The sequence below is a fragment of the Zonotrichia albicollis genome, chromosome 13, assembly GCF_047830755.1.
Source record: "Zonotrichia albicollis isolate bZonAlb1 chromosome 13, bZonAlb1.hap1, whole genome shotgun sequence".
Lineage (NCBI taxonomy): Eukaryota > Metazoa > Chordata > Aves > Passeriformes > Passerellidae > Zonotrichia > Zonotrichia albicollis.
In genome coordinates this window covers 10,561,151-10,572,693 of record NC_133831.1, presented here as the reverse complement: position 1 = coordinate 10,572,693, position 11,543 = coordinate 10,561,151, and positions in this window count along the sequence as shown.

Sequence of the window (11,543 nt, the reverse complement as noted above, 5' to 3'; positions counted from 1 at the left end):
GGAGGATCCATGTTGGGAAGAGCTCTGGTGATCCATGTTCCCTATGATCCATGCTGGGAAGACACCTGCCACTATTCCTTCCCCTATCAATGACATGTTGTGGAACTGAAGAACATGGGGGTCTGGCCATGGCTGTGTCATTACCTTCACTCCAACCTCAGGTCATTGCTAGGGGCAGGAAAGGGACTATTTTTCTCCCTGAGGAGAAGGGAGTCCTTTCCAGGTTGGGGAAATATGTTGCTAGGAAGAGCCAGGCAGTTGTGTTTTAGTTTTCCCTGTAAAGAGTTTTAATTATCCCTTCTGTTATCAATATAGTTTCTGTTTCATTTGTTCCTTATCTCGTTGCTGTTCCCAATACATTGTTCTTATCCCAGCCTGGGATGTTTGCCTTTTGTGTTTCCATGGAAGGCGGGAGGGCAGCGAGGGCAGCGCAGTTTTAGCATGAGCAGGAAATTGGGGAATCTAATTCCTGAACCCTGGGCATGGAAACCGAGCATCCCAGCTGGTCCCAGCCCTGGTGGCCATGGCAACAGCCTTGGGAGTGGGTCCCTGGCTGGGGCCGTGGGAACCTCTTCCCTCTGGTGCCCAGGGACAGGAGTGGAGGGAACGGCTGCAGCTGAGTCGGGGCAGGCTCAGGTTGGATGTCAGGAAAAGGTTTTTGCCCAGAGGCTACTGGGGCCCTGCCCAGGTTCCCCAGGGAAGGGTCCCAGCTCCAGGGCTCTCTGAGCTGCAGCAGCATTTGGACAGTGCTGCCAGGCCCAGGCTGGCACTGTTGGGGTGTCCTGTGCAGGGCCAGCAGTTGGACTGGAGGATGCTGATGGGTCCCTCCCGGCTCAGCCAATTCTGTGGTTCTGGGATCCCATGAGCCTGGGGATGGGAGTGCAAATGGTTGCCATGGCAATGGGCTCTGGCTGCAGGCCTGAGCTGGTGTCCATGGCAACCACCCCTGGCATGGGGTCTCCATGGAGCTGCCAAGGGACTGACCATAGCAACAGGGGGCTGGTGATAGTTGCCATGGAAACTGACCATAGCAACAGCTTCCTGGTGGTGGTTGCCATGGAAACTGACCATAGGAACAGGGTCCTGGTAATGGTTGCCTCCTAAGGATCAGATTTGTCGCAGGCTCTCAGAGGGTTTCCATGGGAACTTTCCAAGAGTCTCCAGGCTGTTCCAGAGCTGTAATGTCACAGGCAGAGACAGGGGCTCCATGGACACCTTCCAGGGCTTTCTGGGGATGGTAAAGAGCCCTGTGGTCAGAGGCAATCACAGCCATTCCATGGTGACATCTCAGGGGACCTTGGGGTGCAAAGGCACTGATCTGTCACAGGCACTCACCGGGGCTCCATGGTGACATCCCCAGGAGTCCCCAGGCTGCCAAAGAGCTGGGATGGGCACAGTGGGAGCTTCAAGCAAAGTTTATTAGAGGAGTTCCTGCTGGGTCTCAACGTTTAGAAAGGAACCCCAATAACCCCCATAAATCCCCAAATGTGACTCCTGAGTCAGAGATGACACAGACTCAGATCAGAAGGCTAAAAGCCACAGTCTTATTCAATCATCTTGGTTTGCTACAAGTAGATCTCATTGGTCATTAAATCAACATATTTCACATGATTGGCCAATTAAGATCACACCCTACAGTAAATAACTTTATGGAAAAAAAACCGACTTATTGCAAACATTGTCGAGGCACCAGTTATTGAGGTTTGTTTTACATTGGGCCTTTCTGGGGGCTCCCTGGATGTGGGAAACCATCCTGTAGCAGTTCTGTGCCAGGTAAAACGAGATGCACAGGACTTTTTCCGTCTTCAGCTTCTTGTTTATTGTTATCTTATCTAAAGTTTTGCATTGCTCTCTGCACCAGGCCCAGCACACTGGAAAAACACCTCATAATAGCTCTAAAATGTATGGTTTCAAGGTCTTTTAAAGTTATCTTATACTTTAAGCTGTTAAAACACATTATTTCTAGTTATGTACAAATAACTCATCCCTTGACGGTCCACATAACTTCGGCACTGTGCTTTCCTTGACCAATCACCATGTGCCACCAGCACAGCAGAACATGGAGTGGATGAAGATGACAGGGACTACACTCCAATTCCTCCATCTTGCTTCCTATCTACACCATACTAAAAATCCCAAAACATAAATTTCCCCCCTAGTGACATAGTATACTGTGCCCTATTATCTATTTCACTCTTTGGTAAATTCTAATTTTTTGCAAAGTCCTGGAAGCCCTCTCCACGGGCGAAGGTTAAAGGCTGTGGGAACTCCGCACATCATTCCTGATGTCCAGAATTGCCAGGACAACCCTTGGGGGTCTCGGAAGTCCTGGAACGTTGCCAGAAGTGCTTGGTGGCTAGACTTTGATCCTGCACGGGATGCTGCACCTGTATGAGGATGAGAGGATAACACAGGGATAAGTGGTGAAGGGATAGATTAATTATAGAGTGAAAACACAGGTTTTAGAATCTTGATACAGGGGGGTTCTAGGAGACAAGATGGAGGAATTAGGGCGTGTCCTGTCCTTCTCCTTCTTCTTCTTCTTCTTCTTCTTGTCATCCGTCTTTGATGGTGATGGTGGCACTTTGAGATTGGTTCTTACTGAATTTGCACTTGTCAATAAGAGTGAAAGGTATTGGGAGGAAAAGGTAAATATCCTACAAGTAGTTTTTGGTATAAAAATAAGCGGCCGCCCCGAGGGAGGTCAGTGTGCCCATGGCTGACTTGCTGTGCAGACCTCTGTCAGGCCGGGAGAAAACATTGTATATAAGAATTAATAAACAACACTGAAGAACTGAAAACCCTGAAGACTGCTTTTGTCCTTTGGAGCGTGGGCTGCCTCAAGGCCATCCAGAGCCTTACCAGGCCATTTCAACAGCCGAGACAGGACAAAGGCAGTATTTTTCTGGGGGTCAGGACCTCTCAGAGAAGACAGAGAAATATTCCCTGTGCCTTGGATTCCCACACATTTAACCTAAAATCCTTTAACCCCTAACATGTGAAGATACCCAAAAATGTTCCAGGTAAGTAGGATCAGAAGGAGAAGAAATAGAGAACAACAGAAAGACAGAAGATCCATAGAAAGAGACGGACATGAGTACCAACATCTTGGGTTCCAGCATCACTAACAGAGGAACCCCAGGAGAAAGCAGGATCCAGACCATGGGCTGGCTTCGTGCTCCGGCTTTTAACCCCCTGGGCCTCCATGGGCCCGCCCTTGGGGTCGGGCTGCCAGTTGTTTGTCCAATGAGAGCCAGGGTAGGCACCAGCTGCTAGTGTGTGATTGATTGATTAACAGCTGGGCTAATCAGAGCTGAGTTAACATCACCCCCTGCTGTGTGATTGACAGCTCTGCCAGGCCAGGATTGGGGGTGGGCTCTGTCCCACTACAAACCAAGGCCTGCCCCGGCCCTGGCCCCACATGGGCATTCCGAGCATCCCAGGGTGTCTCGGGACATCAATCTCCTCCAGCCTCTGACAGCGACCACAGTGTCAGGAACCTCATGGAACCATGGGTCAGTTGTAACAATGTGGGTTCAAGGACACTACAGTGACACTGGGGAACCTCATGGAACCATGGGACCACTGTCACACTGTCGTGCCTCAGGGAATCAAGGAGACTATTGTGAAACTCGGGGCCCCAAGGAACCAAGGGTCCGTGGTGACCTTGTGGAGCCCGTAGCATCACAGAGGAGACACTGTGACACATCGAGGGCGCAGGGAGCTGAGGGGCCATGGTGACACATCAGGGCTTTGTGGAACCACAAAGCCATTGTGACATTGCAAGTCCTCATGGAAGCAAGGGGCCATTGTAACACTGCAGAAGATAGGGGAACATTCTGACACTCCAGGGGTTCATAGAACTAAGGAGACCATTGTGACACTATGGGCTCCCACATAACTAAGGGAACATGGAACAGGTGTGGCTGCCTTGGCCACCCAGGGGCCGCCTCTCATCTGCAGTTTAAACACTGGGACCATGTGCTTTTCTTTCTTGTGGGAAAAAACATCCATCTTGACCAGGCATGCATGACCAAAATTGGACGTCTGCCTCCAGAATTCCCTATGTCCAATGATAGCTCCCAGACAAAGCTGCCAGGACTGACAAGTCTTGCTGACCTTGGCTTCTGGAGAGCTGGCACTCATCTGCCTCTGAAACACTGGGGTGTCACCCTGTTTTTTAAGTTTTTCTTAGCTTTCTGATGTTTACATTCTTGTAACAAACTTTCTTACACACTTTATGTAAATAAGTCATTACTTTGCATTCTTTTATGGAAGAGAAAAAACTTGATAGACTGTTGGTTTGTCCAGTGTCATTGGAGAGGTGGCACTGTCACCCTCCAATCCACTGTCACTTTTAGAAGTCTATAAATGTTAGAGTCAAAAATAAAAACTTCTCTTTTTAAACTTGAAGAGTTGTGCATCCATCTTGTTCTATTTCTTGTCTTATAGTGACACTGGGGCTCAGTGCTTTTCTTCCAATGGAAAAATACCTTCTTTCTGTTGGGAATTTAGCTGCTAAGGACTGGAAAAGTACAAAACTGTGGCTAATTCCAAGTCCTGCACCTGTGTTGATAGCATGTCCTTGAGGCTTAGCTGCAGTATAATAACAGTGAAAGAGACATGAGAAAAGAGAGATGTAACCCCTAAGGAATGAGGAAGAGTTGATAGTATAGTTTAACCAATAGATTGCTTAGCTTACAGAATATTCATAAGCTTATTACTCGCTGTATAAGTGTCTGATGCTCTCTTCATAAACGGAATTTGCTTATCACTCATATTGAGTGTCTTAGTCTCCCCTCACTGACAAATGGCTCATCCCCGACAAAGGCCTTCATTCTCTGCGACATCTTTCTTCTCAAGGTGTCTGTGGTCAAAATTAAAATTCCTCCTCCCAAATTTCATATATACAGGGATTCCTCCATGACAAAACCTGCCAGGACAAACAAGTCTGTCTGGCTTGGCCTCTCAGGAGCCACCTCTCTTCTCCTGAACCTTTGAAACACTTGAGCTCTGTGCTTTCCTTCATATGGAAAAAAACTATACTTCTTATCTATGCAGAAATGGGCAAAACTGGGATTCCACCTTCCAAATTCCTGATATCCAAGGGTTGCTTTCAGACAAAAGCTGCCAGGACAGAGAGGTCAGGCTGGCCTAGGCTTCTGATGGCCATTTTTCATCTGCCACTCAAACTCCAATGTTCCGTGCTTTCCTTCCTATGGAAAACAACTGTGCTTCTCCTCCGGGTGTCCATGACTGAAATTGGGATTCCACCTCTAATATTCTGTATATCCAAGGGCTGCTCCCAGGCAAAATCTGCCAGAACCATCAAGTCTAACTGGCCTTGGCCTCTGGTGGCTGCCCCTGAAACACTGGGGCTGGGTTCTTTCCTTCCTATGGAGATCACTGGGACACTGTGAGGACCTCATGAAACCAAGGGGATCATTGTGGCACCACTGGAGCCCATGGAACCAGGGGGATCATTGTGGCACCACTGGAGCCCATGGAACCAAGGGGCCATGGTGACACAGCAGGGCTTCATGGAAGCCAGAGACCATTATGGCTCTGTGGGGCCTGATGGAACCATGGAGACCATTGTGACGCTTCAAGCCTTGTGTGACCAAGGGGGCATTATGACACCTCAGGGCTTCCTGGAAAGAAGGGAACACTCGGACACTGTGAGGCCTCATGGAACTGAAGGGAACATGGAACAGGTCTGGCTGGCTTGGCCTCCCAGGGGCCACCTGACAGCTCTGGCTGATATTGGAATGTCAATTGCTGCCTCTTATCAGCTCCTGGAGCAGACGGGCTCTGTGTTTTCCCTCCTATGAAAAAGAACCGTCCCTCTTTTTAGATGCACAGTGCCAAAATTGGTACTCTCCCTAAAAATTTCCTATATGCAGGGGTATTTCTCAGAAAAAAACCTGCCAGCTCTGGCTGGCCTTGGCCTCTAGTGGTCATCTCTCATCTGCCCCTGAGAAAAGGACAAAGTGCAGGCACAGGCACACAGAGGAGCAACATGCAGATGCCGAGGTCAGTGAAGAGGAAATTGAGTCCCAGATGGGAGGGATGAGGAGATGCCTTGATGTTAGGGCTGAAATCCTCTTGTAAAGCTGTGGAGAAGGATGTAATTGATACATTGGACTCTCTTTTTCCCTATAACGCATTGACAGGTATGGGGAGATGACTTGTTCAGCAAAGGCCTCTATGCTAAAGTGAGCAAATGTTCAAGTAGCTGTGATCCCATGAGAAGTTTGGACAGAGAAAGAGAACGGAGCAATGAGACCCTGTGCCCTCAGGGAAAGAAGAAGAAGATCCCTGTATTCAGAGATGAAGATGATTTCAGAAATAGATGAAGAGAACCTTTGCTTTTAAACCACTCATCTTTAATGCCACATAAGCTGACATGGCCCATAAACATAGCTATGGGAAAAGCTATGAAAAAATAGGAGAGACTTGATGATTGACGGTTTTTTCAGGCAGCTGCTATTCCTGGAAATTGAGAGCCACAAGAAAACTGTTTTCTTATGGAGAATTCTCCATATAATGAAAGAGAGACTCCTGTCCCTAAGTAAACAGAAGAAAGACTATTCTAGAGGTGGTAAAATGACTGAAAATTTTAGGTTTTGCCTACTTAAATCGTCAGTAGGAAAGAAAACGTTATAGGGAGAGGGGAAGTGTTATGCAAGTTTTTTTCTGATTATGATTACTCTTTCTTTTAGTTACTGTAAATTAAATTTTCTTTATGCTCTTTAAAAGTTTTGAACATACTTTGTCTTTCTCCTAATCCCACGTCACAGCAGGAAATGAGTAAGTATATTCTAGTGAGGGCACAGGCACTTAGCCAATACTGAACGCACCACAATAATTGATGCATTGGCTAAAAAATCTCATATTAGCAAATGAAATCCACTACAGAAACCTTCCTAAAGAACTGCACTAGAGCAGAGGGAAATCAAGGCAGAGCCATGGTTTGTCAGGACTTGCTTGATTCTAATGAGCCCCGCGGTGCATTTGGAGCTGAGCCCTGGAACCTCAGGGCCTGAGAGGAGATTGCACAAACCTTTCCAGGAGTCCAAGTCAGAGGAAACACCCAAAGTGTCTCAAAGCATGAATGGGTCCCACTGAGGTCCATGCCAAAAAAAGGCTCCTCATGGACTCCTTGGAGGAGAAATGTGGAGGCCAGGATGGCACAAAAACCTCTCAGAGACTCAGTGTGGAAAGGAACATCCAAAGTACCTTAAAAACCTTGAGTACATGAAAGCATTATTGAGCTCCACTGAGTGTCAGTACAAAGCTCCCCAGGGACTTGTAAAAGCAGATAATTGGGACCATGATTGCACAAACGTCTCAGGAAGAATGGTATCAAAAAGGAAAGACCAAGTACCTTAAAATAACTGAAGTACCTTGAAGCATTAATGAGCCCCACTGAGTGTTGTCACTGACAGAGCCTCTCCAGGGACTAATTACAGCAGATAATTGGAGCCCATGATTGCACAAACCTCTCAGAGACTCAAAGGCAATAGCCAAACGCAAAGTCCTTTGAAAAACCTGCAGTCACTGCAGGGAGCATTAAGGAGCCCCCAGGGCCATTCCTGAGCAAGGCTCCCCAGGGACTCCTTCCAGCAGATCCTTCAGGCCACTGGGATATGGGCTAGGGGGGGTTGCTGAGGGCAGGACAAGGGGCTGACAGTGCCCAGCCTGGCTGGGGCTGTGCCAGGAGGCCCCAGTGCCTCAGGACAAGGTGTCTCCTCACAGCCCTTGGTGGCACAGACCCTGCTGTGCCCCAGGGCACCAAGACTTAGCTTCTCTTTGTCCCCACCTGTCATCACTGTCTGCAATTCTCTGCTCTGCCTGGGGCCTGGGGACACTTTCTCAGTCATGTCCCTCAGTGGGACCCATTAAAACTCTAAGAAACTTTAGAGTTGGATTCTGACTTGGAGGTCTGGAGAGGTTTCTTCAGCTCCCTCTCAGGGACTGATGTTCAAGGCCTGAGCACAAAGCCCCAGAGGCTCATTAAAGTCCTTGTGCTGTGTCTGTGCTGCTGAGCTGGGCTGGGTTCCTGGCACCAAGGCAGCTCCTGGTAACCAAGAAGAGCTTCAAAAGCACATTTCTCTTGATGAGCACCTCTTCTGCCAGCCCAGCAGGGCTGGGGCACTGCCTGCAGCCACCCTGGGCACAGCACAGAGGTACAGAGAGCTTCAATCAGTCAGGGCTGGGAAGGTGCTGAGAAGTTCCTGGGGCAGAATTACTGCCAACCCTTAGCACAGGAACCTCTGGCTGCAGGACAATGCAGCTGCAGCTCCTGGAGCCATCTCCTAAACCTGGAACATCCCAATGCCTACAGACCCTGTGTGTACATTCTCTGATTGTCTCTTGTGCAGAGCATCCAGGGGTGCCCAGGGCTGTCTTACAGAGCAGGGCCCTGCAGCCCAGGGTGCTGTGGTGGGGCAGGGACTCTGCTGCCTGCCAGGGATAGCTCTCAGTCAGCCCTGGCAGCTGCTCCCACTACTGGAGGACAGGATCTGAGTGGGAGGAGACAGTTGGTAAGGCTTGGAAATGTTCTCCTTCTATGATGACGGTGCTGCGTTGTTGAGGACTGCTCCCAGCTTGGCATTTAACTGCAGAACATTTCCAAGTAGATTATACAGGGAGTGGAGTAAGGCAAGGAAAAACAGGGAAAACCCTGCTTAACAGGGAAAAATCTGCTTTTTTAATCTACTGCTCTGGGTTGCCTGGATGGAAAATTGCCCATAGATATTCATCTCTTAGTTCAGGTCAAGAAAAAAAAAATGTATCTGAAATCTGAATGAACCAGGCAGTGACAGAAATAAGCACAGGGCCCCTTAGAAGCAGAATCAGTGTTGCTTTTCCAGTCTCCTCAGGGTTGCTCTGATGTTGCCATCAGAGCTTGCATAGCCAGAGATGCCTCAGGGCAGTGCCAGAGCTGAGAGGGGTCTGCAGGGAAGAGCTGAGCCCCCAGGGCTGTGCTGGGCTCTGGCAGCACTGGCAGGGCCCAGCCCTGGGCACAGGGAAGCAGCTGCTGGCAGGGACAGCTCCAGGCAGCAGAGCCCTGGGCAGGCAGTGGGGGAAAAGTGCCCCAAAGCTGTGCTGGGATATTTAAAGTCCTCTCCAAACCCAACTATTCCATGATTTCTTTTTTTACAGATCCCCATGCAAAGAACGCACAAGTGTGCAACAGCAGCTCCATCAGGCACCTCCTCCTGCTGGCATTGGCAGACAGGCAGCAGCTGCAGCTCCTGCACTTCTGCCTCTTGCTGGGCATCTCCCTGGCTGCCCTCCTGGGCAAAGGCGTCATCATCAGCGCCGTAGCCTGCGGCCACCACCTGCACACGCCCATGTTCTTCTTCCTGCTCAACCTGGCCCTCACTGACCTAGGCTCCATCTGCACCACTGTCCCCAAAGCCATGCACAATTCCCTCTGGGACACCAGGACCATCTCCTACACTGGATGTGCAACACAGCTCTTTTTCTTTAGCTTCTTTATTGTACCAGAGCTTTCCCTCCTGACTGTCATGTGCTACTACTGCTACATTTCCATCTGCAATCCCCTGCACTACGGGACCCTCCTGGGTAGCAGAGCTTGTGCCCACATGGCAGCAGCTTCCTGGGCCAGTGCCTTTCTCAATGCTCTGCTGCACATGGCCAATACATTTTCCCTGCCCCTATGCCATGGCAATGCCCTGAGCCAGTTCTTCTGTGAAATCCCACAGATCCTCAAGCTCTCCTGCTCCAAATCCTACCTCAGGGAATTTGGGCTGTTTGCTGTTAGTGTCTGTTTATCATTTGGCTGTTTTGTGTTCCCTGTTTTCTCGTATGTGTAGATCTTCAGGGCTCTGCTGAGGTTCCCCTCTGAGCAGGGACGCACAAAGCCTTTTCCACCTGGCTCCCTCACCTGGCTGTTGTTTCCCTGTTTGTCAGCACTGCCATATTTGCTTACCTGAAGCCTCCCTACATTTCCCCCATCCCTGGACATGGCCCTACCAGTTCTGTACTCGGTGGTGCCTCTAGCCCTTAACCCCCTCATCTACAGCCTGAGGAACAAGGAGCTCAATGCTGCAGTGAGGAGACTGATGATTGGATGGCATCAGAAACATTAAACTGCTGGCCAATTTCTACAAATCTCTTGTAATAAAAGTAATCGTTGATAATTCTTGTTGTTTTCATTTTGAAAGTTTTTCTGTGTTTTAGTTTCTTAATCTTCTCCACAAAGAAATGCCAATGTTTGTGCCATTTCTCATTTTGTTTCTCTCCACCTCCCCTGTGGCCACAGACTATGTCAATGAGGGGCTGCACTCTTGGTGGCTTTAAATGAACTAAAGGATCTTCCAGCAAAAGTTTCTGCAGAGATGCCCTTTTGTTGCCTTCTCTGGAGCTGCAGCAGCAATGTCTGTGTGCAGAGCTGGGGGCAGATCGGTGCTGGCACAGCAGCTGTGCCCAGCAGCAGCACTTGGTGTTGCCAGTGCTGCTGCCATGGCCCTGCCCTGCTGCCCTGGTGGCCCTGGTGTTGCTGTAGGGCCTGAGTGCTCTCAGGGCCGGGCACAGCCCTGGGGGTGGCAGTGCCGGGGCTGCAGCAGGGACAGGCCATGGGCACTGCTGGGGCAGCACTGATGCCTCAGGCCAGGGCCTGGGGGCTCCAGGCTCCTTGCCCAGACTCTCTCAAGAACACAGCCCAGGCCAATGCTCAGCACAGAAAAGCCCCGTGAGCAGCCCCAGGCTGGCCGTGGGCAGGCTGGGGGCAAACAGCATGGCTGGGGCTCTGCAAGGGCCCTGGGGCAGATGGGAAGGAGCAGCAGAGCAGGGGCTGATCCATCCCCAGTGCACTGCACGGCCCAGGGCAGTGTCCCAGAGCATCCTCATGGAGCTGCCAACAAAATCCCCCCCTCTGCAGCCCTGGCCTCTTCCCCAGCTCACACAGGTGCCCCATCCTTGCAGGCACAGACACAGCAGCACTGGCTCAGCAGCCCCTGTTTGCATTGCGCACAGCAGTTGGGAGAACTCCCATGCTGTTGCTGTGGGGACATGAACCTGAGGGAGCACAAATGCCATCAGCCCCTGGAGCCAGCAAGGGCTGGCCGACACCAGGGAAACCACTCAGCTTTGTTCTGGCCTGTGCAGTCAGCCAGAAAGTTTGTTCCCATCAGCTGGGAGTTTCCTGTGTCACTGCAGATGCTGTAGCTCAGAGCCAGGGCTGCCTGGCAGCCACCCCCAAACTGCCCTGAGCATTTCCTTTTCTTTACCTTTGCTTTCTTTACTCCTCCTGCTTCATATTTCCTCCTCTTGCCCACCCCAGGGGTCCCAGAACTGGTCATAGCACTCGAGGTGCTGCCCAACCAGTGCCCAGCACAGAGGAAGAATCACTGCCCTTCTCCTGCTGGCCACACCATTCCTGATCCAGGCTAGGAGCCATTGGCCTTCTTGGCCACCTGGGCACATTGCTGGCTCATGTCCAGCCTGCTGTCTATCAGACCCTGAAGATCCCTTTCTGCCTGGCTGCTGGGGCAGCCACACCCAGCCTATAG